Raw genomic sequence first — 7,451 nt, forward strand, 5'->3', positions numbered from 1 at the left:
GATGGTTTGCTAAGATATTATCATTTTTTTTACTCTCTTGGAGCGCAATAAAAATAAAAATGTTAAAAGTTTATCAGTGCATTCTGCGGTGGCCATATAGGCATTCTTTTGCAGCTGAACTTGTTGAACTAATCTACTAACAGCTTGCGCTTAAACGGGAATTTCAGACCGTTACTTTGGATTCTGTTTCAAGAAACGAATTTCTGACTGTTCACCAGTTCCATGCAATAAACTGTTACAGTTAAACTGAAGTGTCTCCATTTGTTCTGTGGTCAGGCAGATAAAACTTGTAACAGCAACAAATTTCCAGCTCTTTAAGGGAAACGAAGTTTTTCTTCATATGGAGGTATCGAAGATAAAGCCAATTTAGCTCTAACGTTGGCTTAATTATCAACGGGACTATTACTTAACTGATTAATCACAATACTACAGCAAGTAATGCGCTAAGGGGCCGACAGTTTATTTTAATGATTAATTAAGTTTCAGACTGGAATCAGGAAAAATGTAAAGTTTTAAGACAGTCGCGATTAATTTAGGCTTTAGTGGACAGTTGGGTCCAAGTTAATGATTAATTTTCTAACTTTATGGGGAAACAGCTGGATATACAAGAATAATATCTCCGGCCCGGACCCTAGAAATTCAGGAAGAACTTGCCTAGCAGGCAATTAATATTGATTAAGCTAATTTGTTCGTACTCAACTATCAAACAAGGAATTCAGTAGCGAAGGAAATCATTTTAATAGTGATTTATTACACACTTTGAAACTTTTATAGCGAATATCGTCGCTCCCCATAGTTGAGATAATCAGCGGTTTTATTAAAAATCGACAGAACTTTTAGCTGAGTGTCGTCGCTGCATCCTGGCAAATAAAACGTGACTGTTTTCCCCAAGTTTGAACAATTTAAAGTTGAAATTCATCAAGGAAAAGTGCGTGCTTGCTTAGTAGCTTTATTGCTGACTTATTATGGGCCAAACTAGTGTTATGGTAAACTCATATTCCCTAATCCAATCCCGCATGATACACGGTCGATTTCTCAATAAGTCTATATTGCTATAGGATTTATTTCGGTCCTCAAACCGTTCGTTTGATTTAGGATAACCCACAGCTTAAAACACCATTCGTTCTATTGGCCAGGATGAGCATAAAATCTAACCCCCGTAGCCGAATCGAAATCAGTCTTTGAATTTTCCGTGCCATTAGCGCACGTTTCAGGCTTGCTTCATTTGATATTATTTTCTATTGAATGGCAATTGGAGCTTTGGGGGCAAAATGCAGCCGGATTTGGAGTTTTTTACCAGTAAAAATATCGATTAATTAGTAACGTGTGTGTCATACAACAGCAAATTATGGGCGGCAAATCAGCAAAGTTGTCAATTGCAGATATTTAGCGCCGATTGACGGCCGATTGAAGGGTATTTTTTAGTACTTTTGCGCAGGAAATTATACTTTTTAAAGCCTTCATTGGGGAGATCAACCTAAATTTTCCTGGATTTTTGCCGATTTTCAAACTTGCTGCTTTCAAAACTGCTTGGAGCTTGAGCTCCCGCTGTAAATTTGCACAAATCTGAAGGATCATTTTCAACAGCTTTTAACTGCAAACGCGGGATTTTAACATGTTTTTGTCAAGAATTATGCGTAATAAATACTGCAAGTGGGCAATTTCGTTCAACTTTACGCGAAGTTTTGAAGTTAGCTTCTCCTCTGGCAGCCATTAATCACTAACATAAGCAATTATTTTCAACCGTTTGTTGCTCACATATTGACTAGTCTGCCAAGGTAATTTTAGGCTTGCACTGTTGAGAAAAGTATGTAGAATTTAGGGTGATTTTAGCCATTTGGTGACACTTTTCATAAATGTTCTACCGTTTTCAATGAGCAACGTGAAGGGTAATTTTTAACCGTTCTCAACAGTAAGCGAGGAGCCGTTGAAATTCTGAATTTAATACAATTTGGGCCATAAATATCGGCTAATAAATGTTGAATTTGATCGTTAATTAAACCTTGGGCGCATTTATTATTTGACTATGTTCCTTGGCAGGTAGTCGCCACAAACACGAAGAATCATCTTCAACAGTTTCTTACAGCCAGCGCAGATCCATTGGAGAAGTCGTTTTGCGTCAGTTTCATTAAGAAATAAGTGCCTAATAAACGGAGCATTTAAGCTTTGTTTTGCACTTTTGGTGAATTTTTGGCCAATTTTTTAAGTCTTTCTTCTCTGGCTGCTTTGCAAACTTAGCGGCTCATTTTCAACGGCATGGCAAAGGTTGTCCAAAGCTTCAGCAACGGTAATTTTAATATTATTGGAGGCAGCAAAGAGTACTGAATAAACGGCGCGATTTGAACTTTATTTGGCTTGTTTTATAAACTACTGGGGAATTTTTAAATGCTCTTTCTTATGGCAGCTAATTGGTGCAAAACCTGGAAAAAGGTGCACCAAATCTTAGCAGCTTTATAAAGGCTAGGCGCTATAAAAAAGTAATAATAAATAAAATTTAAAAATAAATCCTTTGATCTCATGTAGAATAGCGTGTCTACTCTATGGTGGAATTGAAGCTTGAAAAGTATTTTTTTAAGAATTGCTTCTGTCCTAAATGATAAATTTCCACCTACTTTTCCAGGCAGCTGAGATGCTTTACAAAAGGGTTTTTTGTCCAGTTTTATGCACCTAATACGCCTAATACATGGGGCTTTTGGGTGTTTCCAGGAATTTTTGGCGAAAATTTGGTGACTTTTTAATCTGTTGTTCCTCTGGCAGCTTATCGTCACAAACGTAAAAGACTGTTTTCAACAGCATTTCACAGCCAGCTGTGAGCTTCTGTGCATCTCGTTAAGTATCGTTTAATGCTAAAAAATTTTCAAGTTTGACTGAACTTTGCGCTATTTTTTTAAGTTTAAGGCTAGTAATTGTCGCAAAATTGAGGGTCATTTTTGAACTGTTCTTTTAAGCGAGCCCTTGTAAATTAATTTTTGAGGCTTTGTTCTAACCATTGATATGCACGGTGCTATTTAAATAAAAGCCAAACTTTTCAACCGCACTGAAATAACATTTGTTTTCTTTACTGCCGATATGCCGTTCAGCCGACTGTAAAGGTAACATTTGCATAATTCTGTTAGATGACTGCAACAAATGGAAATCAAGGAAAACAAGGCAGGAAGTTTCCGTGATCAGATTCTCTAGAGGTTTTATCGGCACGTGAAGAATATTCTGACAATGCCACAAAGAAATTCAAGTACCTCTTTACAATAGAGGCATTAAGTAAATATAAATAAATTCCCTTCAGTTCACTCAATCTATGTAAATTTCTCACTGCAAAAACCCATCTGAGAGTTCTGGTATCAAACTATTGAATACAAATTTTCGAATTTGCATATTATATAGCCAACAATATCTCAACAGGTCTTCCATTCTCCAGAGTTATCCATACGCAAAGTTTACTAACCCAATAGACACCCACATTATATTTGGAAATCTGGCTCTGCTCTTTAACATCAATGTTGAATATTCAGTCTATAATAACAAACATTGGAGGATTATGGCATTTAGCCAGAATCTGTGAAAGCCAGTGGCTGTGCAAGCATTTCCCATCAATCCTAATATTGGCTGTACATGCCAGATTCCTCGTTCTCAATCATCTAAAATGCAGCACATGTTGAACTCGGATTTGCAAGATTAATTTGTACTGGCCATTTGAAAGAATACTTGAAACCAAGTTTTCGTTCGATTTGATTTAGATGGAAACCCACTGTCATCTTTACCCTTTTTTGGATTTTTGTAAAATTATACCCGAACGATCAAATTACCTTCTGCAAAGAATTCTTGTGGAAACGTTTCAAGCCACTTTTGGTCCAGATATTTAAGCCCACAGTTCGTACCACTGGCTGCTTAATGCGGGGGTAAATTAAGCCTCAGTTACTCATACTTTGTCACACGAAACCACAATTCCCACCGGTTTTGTACATCAAACAACCGAGCAAACAAACAGATTATAAAAAAATTGCTTCAATTGATTAAATTCTGGTTCGGCAAAGTTTCTCCATTTCAGCAAAGTATCAACTCCCAAGCGGTTGTCAGTAGCACCAAAAGTAAAGTTTTGAACATTGACAAACCAACAATATCAGTTTGTTTAAGTTTAGTCATTTAGTGCGCGCAACTACAAACGAAAGTTTCATCATACTTAGACTTTGTACGGAACATCAGGAACATGTAGATTCTTTGAAGGCAAAGCAAAATTAAAAAATGTTCTTATCCCGAATCAGAAAATTGCTGGTTGAAACTGTTGGGCTCTTGAGCTACAAGGAAGCAGATTTGATTGCCTTATTAGCTGGATTCATTAATCACACCTCAGTTACCTCCGTTCTCTAAAGCTGAAGCAAATGGATCTCGACTGGTATAAATTAAACTTCGGATTAAAAAAGCGATCAATCAAATCAAAGCAAATCGTGATGAGGAAGGAGCGCGTTGCAAGCGTAATCGGCCAAAACACCTCTGACTAATTAAAGTGTTTCCCTCCCGCAAATACAAAAAACATGTCAGTGTCTTGCGCTGCAATTTTGCAAAGTGATACGCGATAAAATCGGCGTGAATAAATTTTTCATAATTAATGACTGCTTTACCGCACAAAATTACTATAAGCAATGTGTTATTTGCCGGCCGGAATTTCCTTAGGAAAGCTGCATTGTCAAGGCGGCAGTAATAAAAAATAAACCGTTCCTGATATAAGTATGAATTATGGAACTTTTACAAAATACTGCCGATTTAGATCTGTTGACAGAGAGTGTTTAAAATGTGGAAAGGTGAAGGTCGATGCGCTAATTACATGTATGCATGTGAGTTGTTTCGTAATTTTGCCGGGCGTACCGCTTCTGAATTAATAAGCAAGGACTAGAGAATTGCAAGTATAGAGAAGGAATTTATTTTTAGTTTCAAACTGGGGAAGAACAGCATGCAAACATTTCCTGGGATTAAATAAAGAGCAATTTTTGCTTGCAATTGCCAAGAAATCAGCTCTAGTCCTTTCCAAACTAGAGTTGAGTTTTTTTAATATACGCATGTTGATATCGGTTTTGAAACCGGCTGTTTTCTTCTTCAACTTAAAACGTTTCCTGTAGCTGAAAGTGAAGGAAACCAATTTGAAATAGAAGCGCTCTTCGACAGAAGATTTTCATGAAAGTCTCAGTCATGAAGGTTTCTCAGTGTTTCTCAAGATTTTTAGAGATTTTAAGTTCCACCCATATAAAGTTGAGTTTCATCCAGAATCACATGATCGGAATTTTCAAGTCAATGAGTTTCAAAAAAACTCTAACTGAAAAACGTCTTTTGGGTTCTCACTGTTTACAGATTAATGCACTTTCTATGAAAATTAAATTGGTAAATAAGCACAACTTCCTTATTATAGTGAAATAAACTGGCAAAAAAGATGTTTTTTTTTACTTTGCATTAAATATTAGAGAATTTCTGAAGTTTCCTAGCGGACTTCCGCGTCAGCTGCTCAAATTCATTCCATTAGACAAAGAGACAAATGGAAACAGTTTTTAAGCAAAAAAAAATACCAGTTAGTGAATTGGGAGGGAGCGACCACTAAGTTGGCCTGCTCGCTCTCCAGATTTAACAAATTCCGATTTTTTATGTAAATCGCGATAATCGGCAAGAAATAATTAACAGTGCATTTTAAACTTTTCCAACGTAAATCTTGCGTCGAGTTGAGAACAGTTTCTAAGAAGGATTTTCTGAACTTTTCAACACTGAGTTCATCAGTTGCGTCTTCGGATGAGTCGATTAATTTAATTATTTCAGTAATTGCAATTATTATTACTTGTTTCATGTGACCACTTAGTGCTGCCAATCGCTTTTTTGTTAAGTTTCAAGCTACAGATAGACATAATTATTAGAAAAGGATTAAATTTATGTTCCGAAAATGTTATAATACATATATTATTAAATATCATATATTATAAAATAAGCGAGAATTTTTAGACGAAATTTCCTTAATTTTGAAACGTACATTTTCGAACATCTTGCCCAAATTTTCACTGCAATTAAGTTTGGATGAAGTAGTCAAATAAGGTGTTTTAGCAATGTCATAAATACTCCAGCGTGAATGACTGCAAAAGCGAAGCTTCACATCTTTTAATTGTGCTTTGCACTTCACATTTTTCCACATTATATTGAAAGCGCTTCACATTTTCATCAGCAATGATGAAATTATTAAATTTTCGATTATTCTCAAAACAATTAATGTCTTTTTCAATAGCTTTGTTGCTGAGTCGTTTTATCGTTCATCGTCGAAGTGCATACGAAAATACATTCGAAAGGTTCGAGAGCCTGAAATGAAGCGTCGCATGCGAATAAGCCATCCCGGAATGAGAATGTCTGACCCGGATTTTCATGACGTATTTTGTAGGATTTGGCAAAACAAACTATTTGTACCGGCAGCCGAGACAGCAAAGGCGATTTTATCTTCATGCATGTCTAGCTATTCAGTTCGGGTCCTTCCAGAGCTTATTGCTTTCTGTTTCGGGCGTTTTTGCTCGGACAGCCAGGCTTAGATTGACTAGTTGACGGCGATGATTCAATTTTGCAGCACTTTGGCTAATTAACATTGATAAATTACCCAGTTGGTTAACATAAAACGTGGGGAGCAACTGATGGGTTCAATAGTCCTTACTCCTGACAACGTTTTAAACGCTTTAAAACTTCAATCTAATCAACCGCGATGTTTCGCTTCTAATCCCTCACAATTCGCAGTGAAAGCAAAGAATCATCTGCTGCTTCTGAAGGCTTAATTATCCTTCGCTGACGAAAGTCTGTTCAATATAAACTCAAGTATTTCCGTTCGGTCCTCGAATTGTTCGTCTGTGCTTAATCTGTTTGCTACCGAATTTTATTGCCCATCATATTTAGAGTATCTTTTATTAAATGTCCCTGCCATCGATATAACGGGAAGCTCTTTGGTTTAAGCGTAAGGGCATTTAATAGGTTTTAAAGTCAACATTTTTTTACTGGGATTGAATTCATTGAGGTTGTTTTAACAGTGGCTTTTTTAAAATGCAAAGGAGTTGATTGGTGTTTTTCAATGACGAGTTCTAGTATAAATTAGTCGACTTCAAATGCCAGACTTTTTGAGTCATTTATTCCCAACATTTTTTGAATAAAACTCGAAAACTTCAGAGCATTTCAAAGGAAAAAGGTAGATTTGTTTCGAGAGTTCAAGTTTCTATTCAAAATTTGTGTGTTTTGGGACAATAATTAGCAAATGCTCTATTGCCTCTTAATAAATGCGTTTTTTTACATTAAACCTTAAAATATCCGTCGTCATAAGCGCCTGATTACAATCAAAGAATTTTCAATCGCGCATAACTTGCGTTAATTTTGAAAAACCCCTACAAACCAACGTAATTTTATACAAAGCTGAATTTTTGAGACCCTAATAAGTCTCGCGTTTTCTACGA

Source organism: Dendroctonus ponderosae, unplaced genomic scaffold (assembly GCF_020466585.1).
Source record: "Dendroctonus ponderosae isolate FM_Combo_2020 unplaced genomic scaffold, Dpon_F_20191213v2 Dpon_F_20191213_150, whole genome shotgun sequence".
Classification (NCBI taxonomy): Eukaryota; Metazoa; Arthropoda; class Insecta; order Coleoptera; family Curculionidae; genus Dendroctonus; species Dendroctonus ponderosae.